We start from the raw sequence: 18029 nt of genomic DNA, 5'->3' as shown, positions 1-18029 counted from the left end.
TAGATATGCCAATATGTGGTGCCCAGCTTGTGCCACCATAACAAGACAGCTCTCTAATTATTATGCTGGGTTTCCTGGTTTTAGAAACACCCTAGATGTGGCCCTAATCTTTTGCCTGGACGTTCGATCAGGCTCAGGAGTGAAAGAGCACAATTTGAAATTGAGGCCTAATTTGGCGATTTACAAAGTATTGGTTCACAACTGCAGAGGCTCTGATGTAAAATAATAAAAAGAAACCCCTGAGAAGTGACCCCATTTGGAAACTACACCCCTCAAGGCATTTATTAAGGGGTGTAGTGAGCATTTTCACCCCAAAGGTCTTTTACATAAATGAATGCGCTGCGGATGGTGCAAATTAGAATTTTATATTTTTCCCTAGATATGCCATTTCAGTGGCAAATATGTCATGCCCAGCTTATGCCACTGGAGACACACACCCCAAAAATTGTTAAAAGTGTTCTCCCGGGTATGACGATGCCATATATGTGGAAGGAAACTGCTGTTTGGGCACGCTGTAGGGTTCAGATGGGAGGAAGCGCATTTGGCTTTTGGAGGGCGGATTTTGCTTGGTAGTAGATTTGTTTGAGTATTGCTGGTGTTTCCGTTTATAATGTGGTGGTACATGTAAGCCGGGCAGAGTACATCAGGGGCATAGTCAGGTGGTATAATAATGGGGTAAACAATAACATGATCCATAGATGTGTGTTACGCTGTGAAGCAATCCTTTCTGCACAGGCCAGTGTCGCACTTATATATGGCGTCCTTTCTTATCCCCCTTTTGGTCCACACTCCGCACCTTTGCAGTTTGGGGAATTTTGCTGGGAATGTGTTGTCCTGGTATAATACGGGCACCGTCGCTTCCAGCGGATATGTCTGGGCCCTCCCCTTCCTGGTTCCCTAATTTTAGGTCCTTGATAACTCGCATCTTGAAACAGAAGAAATGTTCCCCTCGGGCACAACTGCACATTTTTTTATTTCCTGACTTATTGGAGCCATAACTAATTTTATTTTTTCATAGACGTAGTGGTATAAGGGCTTTTTTTTGCGGGACAAGCTGTAGTTATTATTGGTACCATTTTGGGGTACATGCGACTTTTTGATCACCGTTTATCCTATTTTTTGGGAGGCCAGATAAACAAAAAACCGCAATTCTGGCATAGTTTTATTTAGTTTTTTTTATACAGTGTTCACCATGCATTATAAACTACATGTTCACTTTATTCTGCGGGTCAGTACGATTCCGGCGATACCTAATTCATAGAACTTTTTTATGTTTTACAACTTTTTGCACAATAAAACGACTTTTGTAAAAAGAATGTATTTTTACTGTCGCCAAGTTATGAGAACCATAACTTTTTAATTTTTTTGTCGACGGAGCTGTATGAGGGCTTGTTTTTTGCGAGACGAGCTATAGGTTTTATAGGTACCATTTTTGGATACGTGCGACTTTTTGATCACTTTTTATTCCTGTATTTGTATGGCAAACTCTGGTATAGTTTTTTATGGTTTTGTTCAGCGCGTGCAATAAATAATATAATATTTTGATACCACAGGTCGTTACGGTCGCAGCGATACCAAATACGTATGGTTTATTTGGTTTTTTTTCAATAATAATAGGACTTGATAAGAGTAAAAGGGGGATTGTGTTTTATTTTATTACTTGAAACTTTTGTTGTTTTCAACCTTTTATGTTTTTCACTTTTTTTCACACTTTTTCTCAAGTCCCACTAGGGGACTTGAAGGTCGAGCTGTCAGATTTATTTTTTTCTAATTCATTGCACTACCTATGTAGTGCAATGTATTAGATCTGTCAGTTATTCACTGACAGCAAGCCGATTAGGCTTCTCCTCCCGGCGGGGCCTAATCGGCTTCCGTAATGACAGAGCAGGAGGCCATTGTGTCTCCTGTTGTCAAAGCAGCAGTCGCCAGTTCTGATTGTATTTCAGGGCTGGCGATCTGCTAGTAACCGCTACGATGCAGCAATCGCTTTCGATTGCTGCATCGAAGGGGTTAATGGCAGGGATCGGAGATAGCTCCGGTTCCTGCCGTTACAGGTGGATGTCAGCTGTAACATACAGCTGACTTCCACCGCTGATGACGCCGAATTAGCTCCTGAGCCGGCGCCATCTTGCCGGCGGCTACGGAAGCTGATCAGGCTCCGCCGTCGGGCGGATCTTGACCGGCTTCAGTGCTAGGCAGACCGGGAGGCCAGTATTAAGCCTCTGGTTGCCATTGCAGCCAACGGAACCCCGGCAATTTCATTGCTGAGGTTCCGATGAGCTGCAAACACCTTAAGTGCAGCACTCGCATTTGAGCGCTGCACTTAAGGGTTTAACGGCGGGGATCAAAGCTAATTTCGGTCCCCGCCGTTACAGCCGGATGTCAGCTGTAAGATACAGCTGAGATCTGGCGATGATAGCACCGGCTCAGCTTCTGAGACGGTGCCAAACATTTGGCTTATGGGTACGGCAATTTGCGGGAAGTCATGGCTTTCCATGGCGTACCCATACGGCAAATGTCTGGAAGGGGTTAAAGGGAGGCTTAAATTCTGCTTATACCTGCCCAGTAAGACTCAAGGTATGAAATTAAATTGTACAATATGTGCCCACAGGTTTAGGGTTTTCGAAAGGAAGGACTCCAGGATTGAACCCCCAGAATGTTCCCACTACCTGGGAGTTAGTTAGAAAATTGTGTGGGATTTGGTGCCCCCGTTGCTGGAACAGGGTTACCGCCTTTATGTAGAAAACTTCTATACCAGCTTCTATACCCACTCTTTAAGTGCCTCTCTGCAGCATGCAGTACCGTGTGCAAAAACCAGAGAGGCTGTTTTGAAACATAGTCCACAGACTCATAGAGGGCGAGAGCATAGCACTTCATAGCGAAAAATATGTTGGTCAAGTATAAGGAGAAGAGGGATGTCCTTATATTGACCACAAAAAGCTGATCGTGCAGATGGAAATGTATAATGCCATAGATAATCTATCACGATGTGCAAGGCAGATCAGAACATTCATTCATTTTCAAGAGGTGTTTTTTAAGGCCCTAATCTTTAGAAACCAGTTAGTGGAGGGCCCCTGTACTTTTAGAAGCGAGGTGCCTGTGTTGTACCAGGGCAACATTTCCCCAATGAAGTGCACCAAACAGCAAAGAAGAGAAGGACACAAAAAAAACCTGTCCCGAAAAACCTGGCAAGGATTGCTTTAAAGCATACCATACATCGATGAATTATTAATTTTATTTTTCACTATTCCTGTTTTTACACCACATTATTGAGGTACCCTACATAGCTTAAGTATTTCCGATATTATAAATTGAAATACCAATAAAACATAACTTCTACTTATTATACTCCTATATGAATACCTTAAGGGGTTGTAGCTTTCAAAATGGGGTAATTTCTGGGGAAGTTTTACCTTTCATGGTACCTCTGGGGCTCTGCAAAAGCAACATTGTGCCTGAAAACCAATCAAGCAAAAACCGCGCTTCAAAAGCCAAATGGCGCTCCTTCCCTTCTGTCACGTCGGGTTCCTGGACCCACTGGGCCGTACCGCCTTGGCGGTATCGCAGCTGGCCAACAGGGCGCAGGTCAGAGTCTATAGTTCATATAGGGTACATATGGCAGCTCGGACAGTAGCAAGGCAGGCTTGGCAGGAACTAGGCAGCAGGTAGACGTCAGGCGTGGAGAAGCAGGACAGGCGTGGTATACAGCACAGCATGGCTACAAGTCAGCACGACACTAGATCAGGATACAGGAACAGGGAAACACTCTGAGCAGGAAACACTAGGGGACCATTTGCAAGACAGACTTGGAATACGACAACAACGCTCAGGCATGGGAGGATGGGGCTGGGACCTTCTTATAGCCCAGGGTGCTCTGGGAGCAATTAGCTCAATCTCCAACATGTGTGCGCTCTGGCTTCTTAAGTCTGGACTGCGCTCGTGAGCGCACCCTGGTGGTCACTGTGGAGCAGGACGGCCGTATGTGCAGACATCTCTTGAGAGAAGGGCGTCGACTGGATGGAAGGAGTTCGTGGTCAGCGACCACGGACGTTACACCTTCTAAGCCCTGCCATGTGTCCAAACAGGATTTGGATGGCCACATATGGGTTATTTCCGTACTCAGGAGAAATTAAATTGCTTTAAAAGTTGTGGTGCTTTTTCTCCTTTTAGACCTTGTGGAAATGAAAAGTTTTTAAAACTACATTTTATTGAAAAGAATTCAGATTTTAATTTTCACAGCCAAATTCTGAAAAAATCAACAATAATCTGTGGTGTCAAAATGCTAATTATAGCCTTAGATAGACACCTTGTGGTGGGGTATGGTTTCCAAAATGGGGTCACTTTTTGGGTGGTTTCCACTATTTTGGCCCCTCATGGGGTTTTGCATATGTGATATGGCGTCCGCAAACCATTCTGGCAAAATTTTAGCTCCAAAAGTGAAAAGGCACTCCTTCACTTCTGAGCCCTGACCTGTGACCATACAGCAGTTTATGACCACATATGGGGTATTTCAGTACTCTGTAGAAATTGCTTTACAAGCGTCAGGGTGCTTTTTCACCTTTATTTATTGTAGAAATGAAAACACTTGAGATAAAATGACATTTTATTGGACAAAATGAACTTTTTCAACTGTGGGGTCTAAATGCTCAAGACACCACTAGATAAATTTCATAAGGGGTGTAGTTTCCCCAAAAATGTTGGCGTTTTTTTTTTTATGTTTTGGCACCTGAAAACCTCTTTAACCCTGAAAGGGTGCCTGAGAAATATGCTAATAAATAGTAGGCCCCGAAATCTACAATGTGCTCTTTCATTTCTGAGGTCTGTGTTTGAGTAAAGTACTACATTAGGGCCACATAAGAGATATTTCTATAAACTGCTCAATCAGGGCAATAAATATTGAGTAGCGTTTATCTGTTAATACCTTGTGTTACAGCCAAAAATGTAAACTTTTAAGTTCGACCTCCAATTTGCTTTAATTCCTGTGAAATGCTTAAGGGGTTAAGAAACTTTCTAAATGCTGCTTTAATAACTTTGAGGGGTGCAGTTTTTAAAATAGGGTGATTTATGGGGGTTTTAATGTATAGACACTTCAAAGCCACTTCAGAACTGAATTGGTCCCTAAAAAATGTGTTTTTTTTCCTTGAAAATGTAAAAAATTGCTGCTAAACTTTATAGGCCTTTTAAAGTCCAAAATATAAAAGGCTGTTTGCAAAAATGATGCCAACATAAACATAGACATATGGTAAATGTTAATTATTAACTAATTTGTGTGGTATTACTACCTGTCTTACAAGCAGAGATAATCAGATGTTAAAAAACTAAAATTCTTCCATTTTTTCATAAAATTTGTGTTTTTCACAAAAAATAAATGTATTTCACAAATTTACCACTAACATAAAGTACAATGTGTCACGAGAATTTTTTTTTATAAACGCTTGGAAAAGTAAAAGCATTCGAAAGTAATTACCAAATAAAGTGACACGTCAGATTTGAAAAATGTGTCTCTGTCAGGTCAGTACTGGCTGCTTTGGTAAGGGGTTAAACAACAATGTAACGAAGAAGAATATAAAATTCTATTCTCAAAAATATAAATGAAATACTTTGATTTTTTTTTTTTTAATATGTACACTTCTTTTTGCTGTTGAATTTAAACAAGTATGATATCATATTTTATGTATGTGTAACCATTACTGAGGGCTACTTTTAAGTATGGCTGTTTTTAACATTAATTGAATCAAAAATAATACAGTAGTAGATTTGCTTTCATCATGTTTGTTTTGCAGTATTTGTGTAAAGTTTAGCCATTCATTGTTAGCTCTAGGTTTAAATCCCACTTACATAAGAATGTTTTGTTGGCAGCTGGCAAGTACCCAGTGCACACATCCTATAAATCATTCCAAGGTCAGATGCATGAGAGTGTTTTCATGTTGACATTACATGTTGTTGGTTTTTGCTTTCCTCGACTGCTGTGGAGTACTTTTCCATCTGTTTGTAAGAATGATAGTTGTAAAAAGGAAGCAAATATTTCATGCTTACACATTTTGAACATTGTGCTCATATATTGAATGGTATTGCTCATATTTTGTCTGTATTATTTTGATTGGTGAATATAAATATTTTCTATAAACTATATACTTTTACTTGTATTTTTGTGTTCAACAGCGTATCTCCAGTAACAATTGACTTTCACTATGTTATGGCTCTTATGATAAATGTGTTTACAATAAAGTTCATTACAGTTCTATGTCACCTTTCTGTAATAATCAGTTATATTGTGGTGAATAGGAGATTTTGACATGGAGATCAAGAGTTCCCCAAGTCAGGAAACAAACGGGAGGGGTACCTAGAGAAACGCCTCTACACCTTTGTTCTAGCGATCGGTGGTCACAAGGCACAGACCCCCCACTGATGACATCTCCTATAATGCCCCCAGGAAAGTCACAGATGCCCACAAAATAGTATGTAAGCTACACATTTTTCTCAACGTGCCTACCACAGATACCCTTCAGAGCAACTGCCTCAGATGCACCCCAAAGTGCCTGCCAAAGATATTGTGTTCTGCGTTTTGAAAAATGTATGTGCATTGTCATAATATAACTAGACAACGGCCATTGTGCATACCTGTGGGACTGACATCTCTCTTCTTATCTCGTGGCCGCTTCTGGTTTTTCCACAACAGGGCACACGTGAGCTGCGAGTTGTGCTACATCCTAAGATTGAAAAAATCCTTAGACTCCACCTCCCCTTTTAGCCATAGCCAAATCTAATAGGTATTACTGTTAAATCCACAAGGATATATTGGAGCTACTTGATTGATGGTCTTTGAAGGATAAGTCTACTGTCAGGCCAAGACTTTGCTCATCTTAGTTACTGCAGACATGTAATCAAGGGGAGGATGTGGTTCCCTCCTGTTATCTAAATCCAGAACTCATACACTGCACTGTATGTTCTAGGAGAAGAATAACAGAAAATGCAAGAAGAGGGGATGAATACATCATTTATCGAGAGAAAAACAAAGAAATCGAAGCCAACCTTCCAAAACTGTAATAATGAAAACATAACTACAATTGTAGTATACTATGCTCTGTTAATCGTGCAATGAGACAAGTCTGTAATTGCTTGGCTGAACCACTAATAAACCTATGTTCCCTCCGAATAATAAGGTTAGAGGCGCAGGACATTATCCATATGTTTATTACAACCAGTGAAGTGTGTTCAGTTATCATTTACGTCACATGAGCAGAACAAGGATCACAGATTTTCTGTAATTAATGGAGTTCATTAAAAGCCATCTTCCTGCTCTGTGAATATAAAGAGGCTGCTGGAGGCAACAGACCATGTAATGACACTTGTTATATTGCTCGGGCCTGGCCTAAATGCTTCCTAATTCATTTAACGGCATTTAAAACAACCAAAAATGCATAATCTGGATAGGTGAGTCATGGTTTCAATTAAATGAATTCGCGGAAATACGATGACCGTAGAAATATTCCAGATGTAACAAGATGATAAGTTATATAATATGTATCATATGTGTTTGCAATATATAACCCATTTTGTGCTATTTTGTCACAAAATATTTTCGTCTCTTACTTAATTTAAAACCAAGGGTAAAATAAGTGCACTAGTAAGATTGATGTCATCTAATGATGTAGAGTGGTTTTTCTGATTATATGTAAATAAAGATTAATTCTTGTATGCATCAGGATACATCTACAAAATTCATCAGACAATTTATTGCAGCAAAACTTCCGCAGGCGCTTACTCCATATTTGTAAAGGGTTTCACTGCCAGTTTTTGGCCCTGTTCACGCAAAAAAAAATTCTGCCTGGAAAAATCAGCTCCATTTTTTTAAATTTATTAAACCGAATAGAAAAATCTCGACATGATAATGTTATATCAAAATATGTTTATTTATACTTTATTACACATCAATAAATACAAGATATACAAAAATAACCCCCCTCCCAAGTATATACTATAGACATATAAAATATAATTAAAATTATGCCAGGTTCACATAGTACAATATCAAAGAATATATAGAAAAATAATTCCTCCCAAAAGGGATCACATCCCAGGTAAAGTGATAGCTATACCGCATGTATAAGTAATCAAACTGACAGGTCCCTCAAATCCATAAAGTATAAGCAACCGTACTAACTTACGATGAAAGAGACCTAATCAGAAAAAAGCTATGAAAAGTTAGAAGTAGTACACATTACCTGTGAAGGACATTATACTGGGAGGATAGGACACCTGGACACCAAGCACCATATTTTTTAAGAGGTTTTGCACCACAGGTGTTTTCTGACGCGTTTTGTGCCGCAAATTTTGCAGCGTTTTTTTACCTCTTTCTTTAACAGGCAAAGGAAACTTCGACCATTTTTTGCCAAAAACACGTAAAAAAGAGCCACGGCCGTTCGCTGCATTTTTTCAGTCTCCCATTGATTTCAATGGGGTTTTTGAGGTGGAAAATGCCCCAAGATAGGCCATGTCTCTTCTTTTTACCCACTCGCGTTTTTTCCGCTCGTGGGGAAAAAAACTCCTCCCATTAAAATCAATGGGAAGCAATTTCGGCCATTTTCTGCAGCAGAAACCGCCTAGAAAAACTCAGTGTGAACAGGGCCTTTGTTTCATACATAGTTATATACATAGTTTGTACGGTTGAAAAAAGACACATGTCCATCAAGTTCAACCAAGGGATGGGAAAGGGGAAGTGGGATGGGAAAGGGGAAGTAAAAAATTTCTACACATAGGAGCTAATATTTTTTTGTTCTAGGAAATTATCTAAGCCTTTTTTAAAGCCATATACTGTCCCTGCTGTGACCAGCTCCTGCTATAGGCTATTCCATAAATTCACCGTTCTCACAGTAAAGAAGCCTCTGCAGGTTGAACCTTTCTTTTTCCAGACGGAGAGAGTGCCCCCTTGTTTTTTGAGGGGGTTTTACATGGAACAGGATTTCACCATATTTTTTGTATGTGCCATTCATATATTTATATAAGTTAATCATGTCCCCCCTTAGTCGTCTTTTCTCAAGGCTAAATAGGCTTAGTTCTTTTAATCTTTCCTCATAACTTAGATTCTCCATGCCGCTTATTAGCTTCGTTGCTCTTCTTTGTATTTTTTCCAACTCCAGGGCATCCTTTCTATGAACTGGAGCCCAGAACTGGACTGCATATTCTAGATGAGGCCTCACTAATGCTTTGTAAAGTAATATTACATCCCTGTCCCGCGAGTCCATGCCTCTTTTGATACACGACAATATTTTGCTGGCCTTTGAAGCAGCTGATTGACACTGCATGCTGTTATTTAGTTTATGATTTACAATTACACCCAGATCCTTCTCATCAAGTGACTCCCCTAGTGTAGCTCCCCCTAGGACATATGATGCATGCAGTTTTCAGTGATGGGGATGGTTCAACTTGTGATTCAAATTTACAAAGTGCATACAACATTTTTACAGCACTTACCAGATCAGAGCAGGTGTACACAAGCAAAAATGAATTGACACTACATTTCCATTTGACAGAATAGACTTGAACATGCTCTAAAATCTACTACTTCAATCAAATTTGCCTATTTTTAAGAATTTGGCATAGGTCTGGTAAATGTTGCTCCATTTTTACGGTCTAATAAATTTTTTTATACATGTGCCCCATCTGTGTTTTATTCCCTCACCATTGTTAAGATCCGCAAAGCTAGTTTCGGAGGAAATAGGAACCTAGACGAAAATCAAAACAAGCCCCCGGCCCAACAATTATGTGCACATAGTTTTGCTTGTGTTTTCAAAACCTGAATATATAAACAGTGAAACATTTTTGAGCCAACCACCCAAACTTGCAAACATGTACTGCATACAAATAAATAGCTCTCTCATTCTGCTCCAGTCCAGTTATGAGGTGCGGCACGGACCCGCGTTTAGATGATTAAAGAGTGCACGGAAGTCCTGCTTGTGGTCTTTTCAAAAGGGTTTTCACTGGAAAAAACTTGTTTTAAAAAGTGGTCGTTGGTTGGAATAGGGGGTGGTCGGCTTATATAGACGCAGCTTTCATAGACTACAATGGTGGGGAAAATCCATCACAGAAAAATGAGCTGGGATGGGGGGAGGGGTTCATTTCTAAGGAGGGGCCGCCTGGGTATACCAATTGCAATCGCACTTTATAATATCTCTTTGTTTAAAGGGTAGTAGGTATTCGTCTGTGTTGTCTCAGGTTTTTTGTTTTTAATATATGTCAATCATTTATTTTTATATGTTGTGTTGTAATTGTCCGACTGTGTACAAATAATATTGCAGTTGTGTAAGACTAAATAATTTCCCTTAGGGGATACATTAAAGTTTTATCTATCTATCTATCTATCTATCTATCTATCTATCTATCTATCTATCTATCTATCTATCTATCTATCTATCTATCTATCTATATATATATATATATATATATGTGTGTGTGTGTGTATGTGTGTGTGTGTATATGAATATATATATATATATATATATATATATATATATATACTACCGTTCAAAAGTTTGGGGTCACCCAGACAATTTTGTGTTTTCCATGAAAACTCACATTTATATTTATCAAATGAGTTGCAAAATGACTGGAAAATATAGTCAAGACATTGACAAGGTTAGAAATATAGATTTTTATTTGAAATAATAATTTTATCCTTCAAACTTTGCTTTCGTCAAAGAATGCTCCATTTGCAGCAATTACAGCATTGGAGACCTTTGGCATTCTAGCTGGAGTGATAGCCTTCCTTATTCAAAATCCCTTTTACCTTGTACAAATCTCCCACTTTACCAGCACCAAAGCAACCCCAGACCATCACATTACCTCCACCATGCTTGACAGATGGCGTCAGGCACAATTCCAGCATCTTTTCAGTTGTTCTGCGTCTCACAAATGTTCTGCTGTGTGATCCAAACACCTCAAACTTCGATTCGTCTGTCCATAAAACTTTTTTCCAATCTTCCTCTGTCCAATGTCTGTGTGCTTTTCCTTTTATTAGCCAGTCTCAGATATGGCTTTTTCTTTGCCACTCTGCCCTGAAGGCCAGCATCCCGGAGTCGCCTCTTCACTGTAGACGTTGACACTGGCGTTTTGTGGGTACTATTTAATGAAGCTGCCAGTTGAGGACCTGTGAGGCGTCTATTTCTCAAACTAGAGACTCTAATGTACTTGTCTTGTTGCTCAGTTGTGCAGCGGGGCCTCCCACTTCTCTTTCTACTCTGGTTAGAGCCTGTTTGTGCTGTCCTCTGAAGGGAGTAGTACACACCGTTGTAGGAAATCTTTAGTTTCTTGGCAATTTCTCGCATGGAATAGCCTTAATTTCTAAGAACAAGAATAGACTGTCGAGTTTCACATGAAAGCTCTCTTTTTCTAGCCATTTTGAGAGTTTTATCGAGCCCATAAATGTAATGCTCCTGATTCTCAACTAGCTCAAAGGAAGGTCAGTTTTATAGCTCCTCTAAACAGCAAAACTGTTTACAGCTGTGCTAACATAATTGCACAAGGGTTTTCAAGTGTTTTCTAATTATCCATTAGCCTTCTAACACAGATAGCAAACACAATGTACCATTAGAACACTGGAGTGACGGTTGCTGGAAATGGGCCTCTATACACCAATGTAGATATTGCATTAAAAAGCAGACGTTTGCAGCTAGAATAGTCATTTATCACATTAACAATGTATAGAGTGTATTTCTGATTCATTTAATGTTATCTTCATTGAAAAAAAACTGTACTTTTCTTGCAAAAATAAGGAAATTTCTAAGTGACCCTAAACTTTTGAACGGTAGTGTACGTATCTCAAGTTCATGTTTGGTTTTACCTATATACATCTTGAGACAAGGACAAATAATGCAAAATACAACCATGTAAGAGCGACAATTAATGAAGTTCTGTACTCGATATTACTTCCCCGCTTTAGCATTACTGAATCTGTCTATTTTAAGGACATATCTACAGACAGGACATTTAAACATGCCCACTTGGTCGATTTTTTTAACCAAGCTTGGTTATCTTTTGTTTTTCTCTTAAATTCAGAATTAACTAAAATATCCTTGAGAGTTGGAGCCCTTCTAGGAACCATTCTGGGAGTTACTTCCACTATGGTTTACATTTTAGGATTTAATGTCAAATGTGACCAATTTTTAAGCATAAGATCACGAAGAACCTCCCAATGAGATTCATACCTTAGATATAAACCAAACCCTAGGAGAGAAGACACAAATTAGTACGGCTGGCCAAAATAGCCAAGCTTATATATGCTCCCGCCATCCCAAATTAGGGAGCCTCTCAATAGAAATGCCCAAAAGCAGTACCCAGTCGGATCGCCCGCATGGGCAACGGGTACCAGGGCTCAGGCTGTGACAATGCAAACACTGCAGTCCCAGACCGGGTCCCCATTGACACGGGAGGAGAGATAAAGGGCAATAATCGCAACCCGGAACCAGCGCAGAGGAGCCAGCCAAGGTACATACCAATGGCAGCCACCGACCGGGTCCCCACCAGAGACGGAGGGTAGTAATATATATCAAAGAAGTTAACAAAAATCGAGGGGACTATATACATTTTGGGTGTCCACTGGAGGCGACAGAGAGCCAATCAACAGGTCAGGCCGCCATCGACCGCAACGGGCACCCAAAAAATCCAGAGCGGTTCTGTAAATGGGGCCTTAAAGTGAGGAGGCTCGGGAGTGTGCACGTCAACGTAGTGCCTGCCCCTCAGCAACCGTTTTTCATAAAATCTGTAGCAAATGTCTGATGTTGCTGGCTACGGATACTGACAACAAGCTGGGACTGCCGAAGTAAAAGCGACGGAGTAGCAGAAAGAGGGGGAAGAAGACTACAGCATAGCAGGCTAATGCTTCCATTTAGGTGTTATATATTGAAAAAAAAACACTTGTAAATAAGTTTTTCTTATCTTTACAGTTACACTTTAAGTATCTAAATTAGAAAGTTGCAGAGGCCAATAACATAGTATAATTAGTATATATATATATATATATATATATATATATATACACACACGTTTCTTCCCCTCACACCTTTTTAAAGCGTCCTGTGAGGGGACTAAAACGTAGCTATCTTCCACATGGATGAAAAAGCCACTTTCTATATTTTGACAACATATTTCCGGAGTGCTGCCATTTATTCGTTTTTGTGTAACTTGTGGACCCTGGATAAAGGTCAAGTACGCATGGCACCCTAGATTCGATGAAGTGCTGCTTTTTTTCTACTATATATATATATATATATATATATATATATATACATTGGATATAAAAAGCCTACACGCCCCTGTTAAAATGCCAGGTTTTTGTCATGTTAAAAAATCAGTCCAAGATGAATAATTTCAGAACTTTTTCCACCTTCAATGTCACCTATAATCTGTACAATTGTATTGAAAAACAAACTTAAAATAATACTTTGTTGAATTACCCTTTGACTTTATGACAGCATTCAGTCTTTTTGGGTAAAAATCTATCAGCATGGCACATCTTGTGTAATGACAAGGTAGGGAGACAGACAGGTGAGCCCTAATCTACCCTCCACTCAGTCCCTGCCTACTTTCAACGACCCGTCCTAAGCGACGGGGTACAACTGGGCGACAGTCCCTATGCTCAGTAAGTGCAAGACAGACAAAACAGACAGGGGTACACAGAAGCAGGGAAACGGGGCAGCTGCCCACGGAGACACCGTGAGCAACAAGAGTGGTGAACGAGCCGAGTCAAACCAGGAGAGAGCGAGGTACAAAACGCTGAGCAGGAGAGTGGTCAGAAAGCCAGAGTCAATAACAAGCAGAGGATCAGTAGTACAAGCAGCAGCAGCAAGCCAGGAAACAAGCATAGAAGAATCACAGGCAAAGGGGGAACAGGAAAGGCAGGTATAAATAGACAGTGGGCGGGAACTAGCTCCGTCTGGCCAGGCTGTGATAGGCTCTACCACTCCTAAGCCTGCCATCCTGAGTGGTGGAAGATGGAGTCAGTCTCACAGACATAGGAGTAGGTGCAGACTGATTGCCCATGGGCGTCGACACAGAACCTGTGTCTTGCAAATCCTTTACAGTACCCCCCCCCTTTTATGAGGGGCCACCGGACCCTTTCTAGGTGGACCTGGTTTATTGGGGAAACGAAGGTGGAACCTCCTGAGCAATATCCCAGTGTGAACATCCCGGGCGAGTACCCAAATCCTCTCCTCAGGCCCGTATCCTCTCCAATGGACCAGGTACTGGAGGGGGCCTTGGACCATCCTGCTGTCCACAATCTTGGCCACCTCGAATTCTACCCCCTCAGGAGTGAGAACAGGGACCGGAGGTTTCCTCGAGGGAGCCAAGGACGGGGAGCAGCGTTTAAGGAGGGAGGCATGAAAGACGTTGTGCACTCGAAAAGACGGGGGCAACTCCAGTCGGAAGGAGACAGGGTTAAGGACTTCAATGACCTTGTACGGCCCTATAAACCGGGGAGCAAATTTCTTAGACGGGACTTTAAGGCACAAATTTTTAGAAGATAGCCACACCAGATCCCCGACCACAAACAAGGGGTTAGCAGAACGTCTTCTATCTGCCTGAGTCTTTTGTATGCTCTGGGACGCCTCTAGGTTCTTCTGAACCTGGGCCCAGACTGTGCACAGTTCCTGATGAATGACATCTACCTCGGGATTGTTGGAACTACCAGGTGAAATGGAGGAGAACCGTGGATTAAACCCAAAATTATAGAAAAAGGGGGAGACCCCTGACGAGTTACTGACCCAGTTATTAAGGGAAAATTCGGCGAGGGGAATGAATGAGACCCAATCATGTTGACAGTCAGAGATAAAACACCTTAAATATTGTTCTAGAGACTGATTAGTCCTCTCCGTTTGGCCATTAGTTTCAGGATGGAAAGCCGAGGAGAAGGACAGATCAATCTCCAACTTTTTACAGAAGGCTCTCCAAAACAATGAAACAAATTGTACCCCTCTGTCAGAAACAATATTGACAGGCACCCCATGGAGACGCAGGATGTGTTTGATAAACAAGGTAGCTAATGTCTTAGCATTGGGTAGTTTCTTGAGGGGCACAAAGTGGCATATCTTACTGAAGCGATCTACTACAACCCACACCACCGACTTGCCTTGAGATGGAGGCAAATCGGTGATAAAATCCATGGGGATATGGGTCCAAGGTCTCTGGGGAATGGGCAAAGAACATAGTAAGCCCGCTGGTCGGGACCTGGGAGTCTTGGACCTAGCACAAACCTAACAAGCGGCGACATAGGCCTTAACGTCTTTAAGCAACCCAGGCCACCAATAGTTTCTGGCAATGAGGTGCTTGGTACCCAGGATGCCTGGATGGCCAGATAGTGCAGAGTCGTGATTTCCCCTAAGTACCCTTAGCCGGAGTTGCAGGGGAACAAACAGCTTGTTCTCAGGAAGGTTCCCGGGAGCTGAACCTTGATCAGCCGCAATTTCGGAGACTAAATCAGAATCAATAGAGGAAATGATTATACATGGAGGCAAAACACAAGCAGGATCCTCCTCTGAAGGAGGGCTGGCCATGAAGCTACGCGACAGTGCGTCAGCCTTAATATTTTTAGACCCAGCCCTATAGGTGACCAAAAAGTTGAATCTGGTAAAAAATAACGCCTATCGAGCTTGTCTCGGGTTTAGCCTCTGGGCAGATTCTAAGAAAACCAGATTCTTGTGGTCGGTAAGGACCGTTACCTGGTGCCTAGCCCCCTCTAGGAAGTGGCATCACTCTTCAAATGCCCATTTAATGGCTAAGAGTTTGCGGTTGCCAATATCATAGTTACTCTCAGTGGGCGAAAACTTCCTGGAGAAGTAGGCACAGGGACGGAGATGGGTGAGGGACCTGGTACCCTGGGACAAGACAGCACCCACTCCCACCTCGCAGGCATCAACCTCCACGATGAATTGCTCCATTTGGTTGGGCTGAACCAGCACTGGGGCCGAGATAAAGCACTTCTTAAGAACCTCAAAAGCCTGGACAGCCTCAGGAGGCCAGTGGAGGAGATCAGCACCTTTGCGAGTGAGATCCGTAAGAGGCTTAGCGATGACCGAGAAGTTAGCAATAAATCTCCTGTAATAATTAGCGAATCCCAGGAAGCACTGTAACGCCTTCAGGGAGTCAGGTTGAACCCATTCCGCCACAGCCTGGACCTTGGCGGGGTCCATGCGGAATTCATGAGGAGTGAGGATTTGACCCAAAAATTGTATCTCTTGCACCCCAAACACACATTTTTCGGTCTTAGCAAACAGTTTGTTTTCCCGAAGGACCTGGAGCACCTTCCTGACATGCTCAATGTGGGAGGAGCAGTCCTTGGAAAAACACAAGTATGTCATCAAGGTACACTACAAGAAATACCCCCAGATAGTCTCTTAAAATCTCATTTATGAAATTCTGGAAGACCGCGGGAGCATTACACAACCCAAAGGGCATGACGAGGTATTCGAAATGACCTTCGGGCGTGTTAAACGCAGTCTTCCACTCATTCCCCTCTTTGATGCGGATAAGGTTATAAGCCCCCCGTAGATCAAACTTAGAGAACCATTGGGCCCCCTGAACCTGATTGAAGAGATCAGGAATCAAAAGAAGGGGGTACTGGTTCCTTACAGTGACCTTATTCAAGTTCCGGTAGTCGATGCACGGCCTAAGACCACCATCCTTATTCCCTACGAAGAAGAAGCCAGCACCTACCGGAGAAGTAGAGGGGCGAATGTAACCCTTGGCCAGACATTCCTGGATATACTCTCTCATGGCTTCACATTCAGGACAAGAGAGATTGAATATCCTACCCTTAGGGAGCTTAGCTCCTGGTACCAAATCGATTGCGCAATCGTATTCTCTATGAGGAGGTAACACTTCGGAGGCCTCTTTAGAGAAAACATCAGCGAAGTCCTGAACTAACTCAGGTAGAGTGTTCACCTCCTTAGGGAGAGAAATAGAATTAACAGAAAAACATGACGTCATGCATTCATTACCCCATTTGGTAAGATCCCCAGTATTCCAGTTAAACGTGGGACTATGCAACTGCAACCAGGGAAGGCCTAAAACCAAATCGGACGATAATCCCTGCATCACCAGTACAGAGCACTGCTTCAAATGCATGGAGCCAACAAGGAGTTCAAAAACAGGGGTATGCTGTGTAAAATAACCATTAGCAAGAGGAGTGGAGTCGATACCCAGTACCGGGACAGGTTTAGGCAAATCAATCAATGGCATAGCTAGAGACATAGCCTATTCCACAGACATAATATTAGCAGAAGACCCTGAATCCACGAAGGCACTGCCGGTAGCAGACCTACCACCAAAAGAGACCTGAAAGGGAAGCAAGATTTTATTAGGTTTCATCTTTACGGGATATACCTGTGCGCCCAAGTGACCTCCCCGATGATCACTTAGGCACGGAAGTTCTTCCGGCTGCTTATTCTTACGCCCAGGACAGTTGTTCACTTGATGCTTGTCATCCCCACAGTAGAAGCAGAGACCATTCTTCCTGCGGAACTCTCTACGTTGTTGGGGGGACACGGAGGCCCCGAGTTGCATAGGTTCATCCGAGTTTTCCGTGGAAGAATGAAGCAACGGAACCTCGGGAGCCATCATGGGGGAGTCAGAGGAGAAGGCACAAAAACGTTCAAGTCGTCGTTCCCTGAGACGTCGGTCAAGTCGTACCGCTAAAGCCATAACCTGATCTAGGGAGTCAGCAGAGGTATAGCTAACTAGCAGGTCTCTCAGGGTGTTCGACAGACCCAATCTAAACTGGCACCTCAAGGCAGGGTCATTCCACCGAGAAGCTACACACCACTTCCTAAAGTCAGAACAATACTCCTCTACAGGTCTCTCTTACCCTGACGTAAGGTCACCAGCTGACTCTCGGCAAAGGCAGTCTTGTCAGTCTCGTCATAAATGAGCCCGAGAGCAGAAAAGAAAAGATCAACGGAGGAAAGTTCAGGGGCGTCAGGAGCCAAGGAGAAGGCCCATTCTTGGGGCCCGTCCTGGAGCCGGGACATAATTATACC

The sequence above is a fragment of the Rhinoderma darwinii genome, chromosome 1 (genome assembly GCF_050947455.1).
Source record: "Rhinoderma darwinii isolate aRhiDar2 chromosome 1, aRhiDar2.hap1, whole genome shotgun sequence".
In the NCBI taxonomy this organism is placed as follows: domain Eukaryota; kingdom Metazoa; phylum Chordata; class Amphibia; order Anura; family Rhinodermatidae; genus Rhinoderma; species Rhinoderma darwinii.
This window is presented reverse-complemented; position numbering follows the sequence as displayed.